This window comes from Rhinopithecus roxellana, chromosome 11, assembly GCF_007565055.1.
Source record: "Rhinopithecus roxellana isolate Shanxi Qingling chromosome 11, ASM756505v1, whole genome shotgun sequence".
NCBI classification, from domain to species: domain Eukaryota; kingdom Metazoa; phylum Chordata; class Mammalia; order Primates; family Cercopithecidae; genus Rhinopithecus; species Rhinopithecus roxellana.
In genome coordinates this window covers 65,665,733-65,681,672 of record NC_044559.1, presented here as the reverse complement: position 1 = coordinate 65,681,672, position 15,940 = coordinate 65,665,733, and positions in this window count along the sequence as shown.

Genomic DNA, 15,940 nt, shown 5'->3' with positions numbered 1-15,940 from the left:
TTCCCCAGTGATCGAGGTGGGGACTGGTGGGAGCTGATTCGATCATGGGAGCAGACTTCTCAGGAATGATTTAGTACCATTTAGTACATTTAGTACCATTAAAACATTAGGTACTGTTCTTGTGACAGTGAGTGAGTTCCCATGAGATCTGGTTACTATAGCTCAAAAGCAGACATAGACAATGCATACACAAATGAATGTGGCTTTGTTCAAATATCCATCACATTTGGCCTGCTGACCATGGCTGGGCAACCTCTAGTCTAGATATGACCATTTTCAGCACTTCCAGGTTTCTTCTTTTTCTCCCTTGTTTCTTATTCCCTATCTCTTCATTCCCATTCTTTTGGTTTTGTTAGTCTTAATCTTTGAAACCCAGATGTTTTTGTTACATTACTTAAATCATTTATAGTCTCATCAACTATGATATTTCAAAAAAATAAATCTGCTCGAAGATTTGGTTGGATGGCCTATATAGCGACTTGCCCAATACCACACCACCATCTTGGTGAAAAGCATACAACAGTATTCATTTCTCACTTACTGCTCTATCTTCTGAATTAATTTTCTGGCACTGAAAAACTGATTGATTACAAAGATAAGGAGTCATATATTATTAGTTATGGTCTTCAACTGCTATGTAAAATCAAAGAGCAAGTTCTATTAACTCTTCCTCATGAAGTTTTCTATCCATCTATAGAGAATAATCTTGGATGATCTACATAAGATTGGATCCAACCAGAAAAGAAAATAATGTAAATGTTTAAAATTTAACAGAGTGAATTGGTATCACCAGTGATTAAGCTATGCAGTTACATAGGGATCAGTAAGACCACTTAGAGATTAGCAACAGCAAGAAGCTTCTACCAACCATACACACGGTTGGGCTGGGGATAGAGGTGGGAGTTGGGATTACTGTAGCCCAGGGATTGGAGCCACCAGTCAGAAAGCAGAACTCACCAAAGGCCTACTTGTCAGGAGATAGAGCTCTGGAATGAACAAAGCTATTTCTAACAATGCCAAAGACATAAAGCTGAGGAAAAAGAATGAGTTATTTCTTTCTCTTACCTTCCAATCACCTGCCAAGCCTTCTGCCAGTCAAACAGCCCGAAGTCAATGACACAAGAGACTGTGAAACAAAGTGAGAGAGGAGGAGGAAGGAAGGGCAAGGTATGGGTCTGAAGGGAACAGACCCAGGATCTGTTCATCCACTCTGCCTTTTGCCACCATGCTGGATCAGGTACTCACCGCCTTACACATGATTGACTTGGCATCTTGTTAAGTTACCCAATTTCCAAAATAATTGGTTCTTCAAGTTGCATTGCTCTACATGATTGGTCAAACTCACAGCTAACTTTTATGTTTGAACTCAAGTCCTACTTCTTTTTTGAAATGTTTATGATCCCTCCCAAAAACCATGGTAAACTCCAGCTTTTCTGAAACCCTGTTTGAGGCATCATTTCTTTTATTCCCATAGGTTTTTGGTGAGCAGGTGGTGTTTGGTTACATAAATAAGTTCTTTAGTGGTAATTTCTGATATTTTGGTGCATCCATCACCTGAGAAGTGTACACTGTACCCAGTTTGTAGTATTTTATTCCCCACTCCCCTCCCATCCTTCCCTCTACAACCCCCAAGTCCTCAAAGTCCATTGTATCCTTCTTATGTCTTTGCATCCTCATAGCTTAGTTCCCACTTATGAGTGAGAATATATGATGTTTGGTTTTCCATTCCTGAGTTACTTCACTTAGAATAATAGTGTCCAACCCCATCCAGGTTGCTGCAAATGCCGTTATTTCATTCCTTTTTATGGTTGAGTAGTATTCCGTGACATCTATATATATAGATAGATAGATAGATAGATATAGATATATCAGTCACAGTTTTTTTTAATCCACTTGTTGACTGATGGACATTTGGGCTGGTTCTCTATTTTTGCAATTGCAAATTGTGCTACTGTAAACATACGAGTGCAAGTATCTGTTTTTGTCTGCAGCATACCACCCTGAAAGTGCCCAGTCTTTTCTGAGGCATCATTTCTAATAAGTCCTAGACACCTAATCATATATTTCCTTATATTGGTTCTAAACATTTATTCTAAGTAGCATGTAGGTTTTTTAAAGGCAGGAACCACATCTTATATTTCTTCGTGTTGCCTATAAGGTTTATCACATGCGAGTCAGTGCCAAACAAACAGTTACTGACTAAGTATTAAAATAAAAGAATCTTAAAAGCAAGAAGAAAACTTCACTTGCCTAATTCATATTCTCTTAAATAGTCACACGGAGATTCTTAAAAACATCAGAATGAGAAATTAGCTAAAATAGAGAAATCTTTGCAGAGAGGTCAGAATGTGGAAGTGTCTTGAAATTCTTTATTAGAAGGAAAACTGAGCAGAAAACACACACAGGTGCACACACACACACACACACACACACACACACACACACACACAGAGAGAGAGAGACAGAGGCACCCATCAGTGTGGGCAAAATGAGCATCAGGGCCTAGAAGTTGAAAGTGCTCTGGTTACAGGTACAGGGTGAAATGTACTTACTGCACACAGAACAACAAAAATCTGCTGCAGTTGCTCTTACAAATGCAAGTATTTTCAAACATGCTTAGGAAGAAAGTTACTGGGGAAGTCTCTTGTGATCTCTTTGAGGGACCCACTACTACCATGAGTTGTCTTCCTCTCCTTGGAAGGAAGCCTGTCTCACAGTTAGCTTCTCCAGACCCTCTGGAGGGGAGCTATCTGGAAGAAAAGAGTTTGGGTTTTGCCCAACCGAACACCAAGAACAGACTGTCTCAGAACCAGAGGTGATCCAAAACTTCATCATCATTCACAGCCCATTGCACAACCTCAGCTGAGCTCATTCTGTACTGCCTGGGATTATCCTCCTTTGGTGACTCAGCTTCTTTGCCAATCAGCAGCTTCAGCTTTCACACTACGCAACTTTGTGCAAACATTTTCCTGACACATCCTGGATAAGTAACAGGGCGATGTAACATGTGCTACACAGGCATTCCATTCCCTAGTGTCCATCAACAGCCCTTCCACAGTCTGCATGGATGCCCCTTGTAGTTATACTAGAAACAAATTCTTGTTGGTTTTTTACAGTGCCTGATGTTCTTCAAAACCACAGCCAGCCCTCCAGTCCTTGGGGGTACTTGCAGGTCATGGACAGGAAAGAGCTATGGGATAAAATAAATAACTGTTTCACTAAGATCTCAATGGTTTTGCAAGACGAACTTCCTCTGAAAGAGGTACTCCTGAGACACAAAGTCATGATTCTCCTTACCAGACACAGAGAATGAGAGTGTAGTAATGTGCAAGATGGTTCTGTAGTAGTTTGGTGTACAAGCATGACATCATTGGCTCTTCAACCCACTGACCTGAGGATGTCTAGAGGGAAGATGGCTTTATCTAGGACCCACAGTTCCTGGGACCTAAGAAACATGTGGATTATAGTTGCAAGTACTTTGGAGGATTCTCAGAAATATTTGAGAAGGTCATCTTTCCTCTCTGGGTTGGAGTATTTCTGACTAAAGAGCAATGGAGGGTCCTCAGAACAGTTTTTTAAATTGATATGATGACTGTTGCACTCTCAAGAGGCTGGTGATGCCTAGAGCACCTGGGTTCCATGAAAAATTGTCTCCTAACAGCAAGAAAAGACTCAAGAATGGAATATCTTTGGTGAAACTGAGCTTTTGAGTGATTCAAGGCCAGGCACACCTAGTAAGCTGGAATTACTGAGGAGATTTGGGTATTGTTTTCCAGGCAGATCATATGACCCTTGAAGTCTCTCTTCATCCTGAAATTTGAAGGTAAGAGAATTTGCATAGAACATTCTTATTGGGCAGACCTAAAATATTCTGTTATCTGTCTCTGACTTCTTTTCTGTGTGGTTATGAGGCTACATGTCTTTACTGCTTCAGCCATAAGTACTTATTTTCTTAGTCAAGAATATTGGGGGACACAAGGACAAAGTGGCAATAGAAAAGTACTAGAGGCAACTTTGGAAAAAACAACTTTTGTAGGCTTACAGATCTTAAGGGAATTTAGGCACACAGTTGCTTGTAGGATCCTGGATGGTTGCCTACAATCTGTGCAGTAGAGTGTGAGGAATTTCAAGTGCAAAGTTAACGCTCTCCATCCTACCCGCACGCCCGTATGGCCACAACAGATCCATACAACCGACAAGATATTTTTGTAGATTTTCTCAGTGGGAAAGTACATTGATCATTTGAGGGCTTATTGAGGAGAATTGTCAAGCAGTCAATTGATGCTTCCACATTGGCAAGCTGACCTCATTATTAGCTTGGTTTGAATAACTTGACAGCACAGAATGTCAACAGTTCATAATCTGATGCATCACTTTAGACAGGCAGGAAACTAAATTACCCTTCAGATGAGATGATAAGGTTGAAATATGTAAAGAGAAGCAGTTTTCTCCTTAGAAAAGGCTCACTATAACATTTGAATCACAATATAGTACACTCCTAGAGCAGGAAGATTAATGATAGATAATCTACTTGAGTAAAATTAAGCCCCTGAGTAATATGAAAGAATAGGGGCAATTTTACAGATGTAGTAACTCAAAATTCTCCTGCCATGCACTATCAGTATGGGCACAGTTGCAGCTTTGGAACTGATAACTTATCTGGTGCCTGGGGAAAATGACATTTCACAAAAGCAAACATATAATCCAAACCAACAACCAATTCAAGATTAATGTGCCATTTGTGAGCTTTATTTTATTTAACCTTGTCCTTGTAAGTTAATGGGTCAAGACAGAAGTTCATTTCTGGGGTCGTCATTTCCTTTAGTTTATTTAAATTGCTTTGTTTTGAAAAACTTCAATTGCTGTTTTATTTTTTGTGTGTGCAAATGCTTTTGTTTGTAATATTAAATTTTATAATGAATATTTTGTAGGAGCAGACAACCCTTATAAATTTTTATTTTATACTTGTAAAAATATTGTGTTATACTTCTTGTGTAAGTCTTAAAAGTTTCAAGTTGTTACTGCATGAAATTTATTCCTCCTTTACAAAGAAATTGGGGGGGGGCACTTGATTGTAGTTAACACCATTAGTATAAAAGTTTATTGCCTCTTCCATTTTACTAAACCCACTTTTACCCTTTTGTTTTTACACATATTTTAAAATCCCATTGTTTACAGTCAATGTACAAACTCAAAATTTCCTGAAGGCTTATCAATTTTTGGTAACAAAATAAAATAGAGTTTAAGAAGGAAGAGATAATATAGAGAAAAATACTGCAATGTTCTCCAAACAGTTGTGGAAGTGGGGAGTGCGAAGCTTGAGTGTCTATTTTCTAGATAATCACCTTAATTTTTCTATTTAGATTGAATCTTTTTACTTGGGCATGGTAAATTCTTGCAGTCGGTGTGAAGATGTTTTTGGCTTTCAACTTTGGCTTAAAATTATATTTTCAACTGGATATCCATATATGGAAGAATGAAGCTAGACCCCTATCTGTCATCATATACAAAACTCAACTCAAAATAAATTAAAGACCTAATGTAAGACCCCAAACTATAAAACTACTAGAAGAAAACAGGGAAAACACTAAAGGACCTTGGATTAGGCAAAGATTTTATGACTAATGCCTCAAAAGCATAGACAACTAAAACAAAAATAGACAAATGGGACTATATTAAACTAAAAAGCTTCTGCACAGCAAAGGAATCAATCAACAGAGTGAAGAAATAACATGTTGAATGGAAGAAATTATTTGCAAATTATTTATCTGACAGGGAACTAATATCCAGAATATGCAAGGAACTCAAACAACTCAACAGTAAAAGAAGAAATAATCCCATTAAAAAGTGGGATGTTCATTGCAGCACTATTCATAATAGCAAGGATATGGAATAGACGTATCCATAAACAGATGAATGAATATAGAAAATGTGGTGTGTATATATATATATATGGTGTACACATATATGGTATATATACACACACACATACACATACACACACATACCATTGAATATATATAGCATATATATATTCCATTGCATATATGTATATGCAATGGAATACTACTCAGTATATAAATAGTATATATGCTGCATATAAATATATATATATATATATATATAAAATGCAATGGAATACTACTCAGCCATAAACAAAATAAAATCATGTCATTTGTAGCAACACAGATGGAACTGGAGGTCATAATGTTCAGTTAAGCCAGGCACAGAAAGACAAATACAGCATGTTCTCACTCATATGTTGGAGTCTGTGGGAGCTCAAAAGGTTGATTTTGTAGAGGTAGAGAGTAGAATGATAGTTATCAAAGGCTTGGAAGGGTGTATGTGCAGAGGGATGGAGGGAATTAAAAGAGGTTGGTTAATGGGCAAAAACACACAGTTAGAGAGAAAGAATAAATTCTAATATTCAAGAGCAGCACAGCGTGATTATAGATAACAACAATGAATTGTGTATTTCAAAATGGCTAGAAGAGAGGATTTGGAATGTTCCCAACAGTTAGATATCTGAGGCAGTAGATACCCAAGATTCTGACTGGATCATTACATACTCTATGCATATAACAAAATATTAAATATAACTCACAAATTTACAAATATTCCAAATGAATAAAAATGTTTTAAATATATGTTTTTCTTATACAGAAACACACCTTAGAACTTATATTTGTATACATAGAAATGGAACATAGTGGTTCTTTGGGTTTAACCAAATAGTCCACGTTATTTCTGTAACACACAAATATATTCTGAGCATATACTATGTGATAAGCATTCAGCTAGATGTAAGTGTAATGGATACAATGTGGTAAAAATTTTACACAATACATTTAGATTTCTGAAAGTAGATAACGTAACACATAATGTATGTATGTTTGTATACATTTATATAAACATACATTATATATGTTTATATACACAGACACATGTATACATATATATGTGCATGTACGAATGCATAAAATATACATGTGTGTGTATTCATCTAATGCATTCATATTTATATATTATAATTATAAGTATTGTATATGTACATATATGTACGTGTATATAACTGCACTTATACACACATGTGTATATATGCATATGTGTAGATGTACATGTATACACAAAATATTTGTGTTTGTAATTCTACATGCACATATATAGATGTACGTGTATTATATACATGCAAGTATGTGTGTACATATATGTGCATTCACATTTATGTGTGCACGTATGCATACATGCTCACATATATTTGTGTGTAGAAATGTGTATGTATATGCCTACATACACATATATATGAGTATACATGCATACAAGTATGTACATATATACATATATGTATATATAGATATATGCACATATGTGTATGCACAACCACAAATACACAAATCTGTGCATGTATGTATATACATGTATACATATGTGTATGCATACATGTATATATGCATGTTTGTATGTAGGCATACATATGAATACACATATATGTGTTTATGTATACATGCATATATGCATAGTGATATATGTGTATGTATGCATGCATGCACATATATGTGCGTACTTATGCATATACACATAAACATACGGGTGTGTATACGTATACATACATGATTAAATGTTCATGTACACCTACATACATGTGTGTATACACATACATATACATATTTGTGTATGTATAAATATACATATGCACATGTATATATAAACATATATACATATATGTGTATATAAGCTTATACATATATACACACAGTTTATGCATACACACATATGCATACATATGTAAGTTTATACACATATATGCATATGCATATATACACATATGCATAAGCATGCAAACATATACACACGTGTATGTATATATACATATGGAGATGTGTACTTTATACGTAGGCATATATGCATATATATGCCTATACACATATATACATATATGTATACTTATACATATATGTGTATGTATAAGTACACATATATACACATGTGCCTACATATACATATATGAGTACATATGTGTAAATATACGTATACATATACATACACATATACACATATTTGTGTATGCATCTATGCATACAGTATACACATATAAGTGTATGTATACATATGTGTATGTATGTATACATATATGTGCATGTATACATATGTGTATGTATGTATACATATATGTGCATGTATACATAAGCATATAGTCACATACATGTATTTATGTTTAAAAATATGCATATGTAATCCCAACACTTTGGGAGGCTGAGATGGGTGGATCACGAGGTCAGGAGATGCAGACCATCCTCGCTAACCCGGTGAAACCCCGTCTCTACTAAAAAATACAAAAAAACTAGCCAGGCGAGGTGGCGGGCGCCTGTAGTCCCAGCTACTCGGGAGGCTGAGGCAGGAGAATGGCATAAACCTGGGAGGCGGAGCTTGCAGTGAGCTGAGATCCGGCCACTGCACTCCAGACTGGGCGACAGAGGGAGACCCTGTTTCAAAAAAAAAAAAATGCATATGTGTGTATGTACAAAGAACCACATATATGCATGTATAAACACATACATGTGTATGCATGTATACATATATGCATACATGTTTAGGCATGCACATACGTGCACATGAGTACATACATACACACATACATATATGTATGTTCTTACATATACATAAGCTTGCATGCATGTACACATATATGTGTATCAAAGTGTACATATACATGTAAAATATGTATGTACATGTGTACATTTATGTGCCTAAATATACACATGTATGTATATGTGTGCATTTATGTACACATGTACATATACACATATCTGTGTATGCATTTATACATAAGGTATCTACATGTGTGTAAGCATGTATACACATACAATATACATGTATGTGTACAATTATACACTAAAACGTGTATATCTGTACATCTTTATGTTTATTTCTATATGTACATAGACATAGGTGTGTGCTTTCACAATACATATGTGTAGGTATGTTTACATATATGTGTACCTGTGTAGACATGAACATAGATACATATATGTGTATCTACGTAGACATGAACAGATATACATATGTGCATGTATGTATACATATACACATGTGTATGTGTGTATACATGCACATATAGGTGTGTATATGTATGCATGTATACATGTATGTGTGTGTAGACATATGTGTATCTACACTTATATGCATTTATGTTTATATATGTAGACATATATTGTTATACCTATATGTATGTTGACATGTACATATACATGCCTATGTATGTACCTATACACCTACATATGTACTCACATGTGTATGTGTATATGCCTATATATGTGTATACATATATGTATGTGTAAACATTCACACATGTTTTTATACATGTGTGTATGTATGTGCAAATAGAAATGTATATGTTTAAACGTTTACATACATACATTTATGTGTATGCATGGATATGGATATATATTTACGTGTATGTATTGTTACACATATACATAGTACACAAATATACATTTATGTGTTTGCATATTCACACTATATATGTGTATGGATACAGATACATATGTTCATACATGCATTCATATGTACATATATGTCTATGCACGTGAGCATGCATATTTGTGTAAACGTGTGTGCATGCGTGCATGCATACATGTATGTATGCAGATACATATATACATGTGTTTATATAAGCCTATGTATATATACATGCATGTTTGTGTCTGTATACACACATGTATATGTGTATACTTAATACATATATACATTTATGCATATGTATGTATACGTAAATATATATGCATATATGTATGTGCATGTATACATTTACTATATACATATATGTGTGTGCATGTACACATATTTGTACACATATACTATCTTAATATATGCACATTTATGTATACACATACTATATACATTTGTGTATTTATTTATACATATACTATATATGTTTATGTACACATACATAGACTATATACGTTTATGTGTATATTTGTACACATATATACATATGCTATTTACATATTTGTGTGCATGTGCATACATGTAGTATGTACATTTATGTGCATACATTCATATATATAGTACATTTATGTATGTATATATGTATACATAGGCGTTATACTTATATGTGTATGTATGTATACATATAGTATATGCATAAATGTGTATATATACATATATCATATATGTTGTTTTATCTATTTAATATTACCTATTATATATCATTTTATATTATGATAATATGTAAGTAATATTATATAGGCAATAAAACATGTATTATATATACTTTTATATTATATGCATATATATAGTATATTATATGTTAATGTATAATTATAATATTATTTAACTTATATTTATTAAGATAGTATATAATAGATATTATAAAATTTATATCTATATACATTATGGTAAGTAACACATGTATGTATCTGCTTACATATATATATGTGGTAGTTTTCTGAATCCAAAGTGTTTCCTCTTAAAGGGGCTAGGATTTGTGGGAAGAGACTTAACCTTGACAATTCGTTGTTTCTTAGTCTCTGCTAGGATTAAACATTTTCTTCCCCTTTAGTTCTGTCTCTTTTGTATTTACAGTTCATCTTCTTACCAGGTTTGCCTTTCACATTTTCGTCCCCGATCATCTCCCTCTCCAAAATGTAATCTAGCAAATCTTGCATATTTTTTTGAAGACACAGGCAGCTGTTGGGTGCATGGGTCTTTTTCATGTAGTTCTTAGTGACTTGTGGTTGAGATGTCCTTGCCCTTCAGTGTTACTGAGTGATCATCTCCTATGTCATATATGCAGCTCGTGAAACTTGTGTTGTATTCCCCTTTTAAAAACCTTTATTTTAAGTTTATGGGTACATGTGCAGGTTACATGGGTAAATTTGTGTCATGTGTGTTTGTTGTACAGATTATTTAATCACCCAGGTATTAAGCCTAGTATGTCTTCGTTATTTTTCTTGATCCTCTCTCTCTGCCCACCCTCCATCCTCCAATAGGTCCCAGTGTGTATTGTTCACCTCTGTGTCCATGCGTTCTCATTATTTAGCTCCCACTTACTTTACTCTGTTGATAGTTTCTTTTTCTGTGCAGAAGCTCTACCAGATGTCCAAAGAAGAGTTGGTAGCATTCCTAGTAAAACTATTCCAAAAAATTGTGGAGGAGGGACTCCTCCCTAATTCAGTCTATGACAGTAACATCATCCTGATACGAAAACCTGGCAGAAATACAATAAAAACAGAAAACTTCAAGGCAATATCCTTGATGAACTTTGATGCAAAAATCGACAACAAAATACTGGCCAACAGAATTCAGCAGCACATCCAAAAGCTAGTACACATGATCAAGTAAGCTTTATACCTGGGATGCAAGGCTGATTCAACATATGCTAATCAATAAAGATAATTCAACACATAAACAGAGCTAAAGACAAAAACTTGATTATCTCAATAGATGCAGAAAGGCTTTTGATAAAATTCAACATCTCTTTATGTTAAAAACTCTCAATAAACTAGATATTGAAGGAATATACATCAAAATAATAACAGCCATCTATGACAAGCCCACAGCCAACATCAAACTGAAGAGGCAAAAGCTGGAAGCACTTCCCTTGAAAACCAGCACAAGACAAGAATTCCCTCTCTTACCACTCCTATTTAACATTGTATTGGAAGTCCTGACCAGCACAATCAGGCAAGAGAAGGAAGTAAAGGACATCCAAATAAGAAGAGAGAAAGTCAAACGATCCCTGTTTGCAGATGACATGATCCTATATCTAAGAAATCCCGTAATCTCAGCCCAAAATGTTCTTAAGCTAATAAACAACCTCGGCAGTCTCAGGATACAAAATAAATGTGTTAAAATCACTAGCATTCCTTTACACCAACAACAGGCAATCCACGAGCCAAATCAGTAATGAACTCCCATTCACAAGTACCTCAAAAAGAATAAAATACCTAGGAAGACAGATATCTAGGGAGGCGAAAGTTCTCTAAAAGGAGAACCACAAAACACTGCTCAAAGGAATCAGAGACAACACAAACAAATGGCAAAACATTCCATGCTCACGGAAAAGAAAAATCAATATTATAAAAAGGCCATGCTCAAAGCAATTTATAGATTCAGTGCTATTCCTATTAAAGTGCCACTGGGATTCTTCACAGAATTGTAAAAAATTATTTCAAAATTCATATGGAACCAAAAGTGAGCCCAAATAGCCAAGGCAATTCTAAGCAAAAAGAATAAAGCTGGAGGCATCACACTACCCAATTTCAAACTATACTACAGGGCTATACTGGCCAAAACATCATGGTACTGGTACAAGAACAGACACATAGACCAATGGAACAGAATAGAGAACTCACCAGTATGGCTGTACACTTCCAACTATCTGATCTTCGACAAAGCTGACAAAAGCAATGAGAAAAGGATTCCCTATTCAACAAATGGTGCTGGGATAACTGGATAGCCAATTGCCAATTGCAGAAGATTAAAACTAGACTCCTTCCTTACACCATATACAAAAATTAAGATGGATTGAAGACGTAAATGTAAAGCCCAAAAGTATAAAAACCTGGAAGGCAACCTAGGCAATACCATTAAGGACATAGGCGTGGGCAAAGATTTCACGATGAAGATGCCAAAAACAATTGGAACAAAAGCAAAAATTGACAAATGGGATCTAATTGTGCTGTATTCTCAACACAGGCAGTGTTTTCCTGGAAGCTCAGGCACCTCCCTGATGACAAGACATCAGCCTGGCCCATTGCCCTGAAGTCTTCACTTTGCCCCCTGCAGTCACCCTTTCCTGGGCATGTTTATTGCACCACAACCATCAGCAACCTGGCTGTCCCCTGTGAGGCCACAGGAACATCTGGTGCCTTTCTGCAGTCCTCTCTGTGTTTGAATACCTTCCACCATCATTAAATTCTGTTATGGCATCTGATGCTGTCTCCTCTCGGGAAGAGGGATACAGGACCTCTCTGGGTTCATCTTCTTCCTCTACTCAGAGAATATGCAGGTTTCTTTTATCATTTCCTCTCTTTCAAGAGAAGCTATAAAGAAGAAGAGTTAGAGGGGGGATTTTCATCAGGCTTCCCAAGCTGTAGAACCAGAAAGTTTTTATATGTTTTCTGTAAGGTGGGAGCATCTTCACACTGTATTGCTGCTTCATACTACAGATTATTACAAATGCCTTCTCTTGTGATATGGAAAGATGAATTAGGCCACCTTTGAAAACTATCTTTCTATCTTGAGAACATTTTGTTTTCAGGGCTGGTGTTGCGCCGTCCAAGTTTTACAGGTGAATAAATTCACTTGTGAGGCAGGAACTCAACATACTCTCTTGAGGCTAGAGGCTGCAATACCATACTTGTATGCAGCTGGTGAGAAGAAAAAGGAGGCTCAGTGGCGTCCTCAGTTCCCACCTGTCTCTGTGTGACCTCCGCCAGAGAAGTTGCCTATCCTCCACATGGGGACCACCCCAAGCTTCATCCTTGTCACCTCTCAAGTCTATTCTTTTATATTTTATCTACCCCCATCAACTTTCATTTCCTCTTCTACCTCTGCATAGGACATTAATCTGGACTAAAAATTAATTTCATGCAACACCATGAGATTTTGCATTGCTAATTTATTCCTCTCTCTATGACATTTGTCCACTCTTAGATGAGAAGAGAATCACCAGGAACCTCTGGCAATGGAGAAAGAAGTTCAGTGAAGCTTGTTCCTATGTCTTCTTTCAGTAATTCACCTACGTTGGGGCAAATAAAGCATTGAACTGCTACTATGGTCTCTAAAGTTTGAGCTATCTCTTTGATAGGGGAAGAGAAAAGGGGTCAAGGAATCTTTTAGTTCCAAGATCCATTGCAAAATTATATTATTAAAGGAAGTAAACAAATACTTAACAGGAGAAAAGGAAAGACTGCTAAGGTTTAAGACCTATGTTTTTAAACAATTGTTTAAGAATTCCTCAAAACTTTCCACTTATAGCACAGGATGATTGATGTTCTGTGTGAATATGTGTGTGCCTGTGTGTGTGAGTGTGTGTGTGTGTGTGTGCGTGATAATTGAAACATATTATTTTCTTGGAATCTCATGTTTCAGTTTAAAAATGTATGTAAATTATACACTATAATGTAGAATATTTGTTTCTTTTCATAGAAAATAATATCTCACAAGTAAAATTAGCTTTCCATGTTTGTGTTTTGGTAGAGCCTGAATGCCAGATTAAGAATCATTGCCTTTCCTTACTGAAGAGGATTGTGGAAGAGGTGGCCAGCTCTCTGCCAAGATTCATGCCCTTCCACACCAAGCAGAGTAATTATTAGGAAGGGACTGATAGCCATTTCTCAGCAATAAGTCTCAGATCTAACCCTTCTACCAGCTTTATGTATGGACATATGACTTGTTTTTGCCAGTGAAATATGAGCAGGAAAGATATTTACAAAGATATCCACAAGTTTCTAGACCATTGTTGTGAAGAAGCAGGTGTGCCTTTTCCACATTCCCTTTCCCCTTCTGCAATGTGCTTGGAAACACTGTGCTGAAGATGTAAAATAAGATGAACCAATGCTCATGAATCACATGAATGGAAGGTGCCCACCCAATGCCAGTCTTGGGCTGTCCCATGAAGAAGAAATACACTTATATTGTGTCATCTGTTACAGAAACTTAAGTTACCGTAAATAACAAAGGATGTGCATAGAATTTAGAATTCATGAGTTGTAAAAATTTCTAGATTAAAATAGATACCTGTGTTAATCAATTTGGGAGCTAGCCACCAGCTAGAGAATGAGGGGAAGACAGTGGGAAATCCTTCCTTCTGACCATTTCTCCCAAAGTGTATGGGGTGAAGTGAATAGAAACCTCTGCTTAAATGGGGTAGAGTGTGTGACAACCCCTAGAACAGTATCTGGCATACAAGAAGTTATCATGAATATTTGTTGAATGTTAGTCTACAGTGAATTTGTATAATTTCTTTCTCTTACACATGTATTTTATTGCATTGATTGAGCATTCATTTAGCACTTATTGTGTGTTAGGTGATTTGCCTCTCAGGGCTGGCTAAGAAATGTGAGCTCACCTTCAAGCTAGCCGCTGGAGGTCCAGACAGGAGCTTCCTATGGTTCCCTGGAATTCCACTTCAGATTCTCCAAATGCCAGGACCTTGAGTACAGATGTATTCTCCTGACTTTATTTCTTCCCCTTTTTTACCTGCTTTTTCTTTCAATTTCTCTATCTTTTCCCACTCCTCTTTTCTTCTCTCATTTTCTTCACTCTTCATCCTCCTATTCTTGTTTTTTTCCTTCCCCTTCTTTCTTCCCCTCCCTCCTCCACCCCCTTTATTTTCCTCTTCCCCTTCCCTTCCTTCCAATTACCCCTCATCTTTTATTCCCACTTAGTCCCTCTTCTTTCTTCACCTTTTCTTCCTCAACCTCAACTTGATTTCTGCCCTTCTATGGTTTGAATGTCCCCTAAGGACTGTATGTTGAAAACTTCATCCCCAATGGAAATGTTGAGAAGTGATACTTTTTTTTTTTTTCTTTTTCTTTCTTTTTTTTTTTTTTTTTTGAGATGGAGTCTTGCTCTTGTTGCCCAGGCTGGAGTACAATGGCATGATCTCAGCTCACTGCAACCTCCACCTCCTAGGTTCAAGCGATTCTCCTGCCTCAGCCTCCTGAGTAGCTGGGATTACAGACATGCACCACCACACTAGACTAATTTTTGCATTTTTAGTAGAGAACGGGGTTTCGCCATGTTGTCCAGGGCTGGTCTTGAACTCTTGACCTTGTGATCCACCCACCTCGGCCTCCCAAAGTGCTGGGATTACAGGTGTGAGCCACTCCACCAGGCCAAGAGGTAAGACCTTTCAAGAGGTGATTAGGTGATGAGGGCTCTGCCCTCATGAATAAATTAGTGTTATTACCGCAAAAGTGGGTTAGTTTTG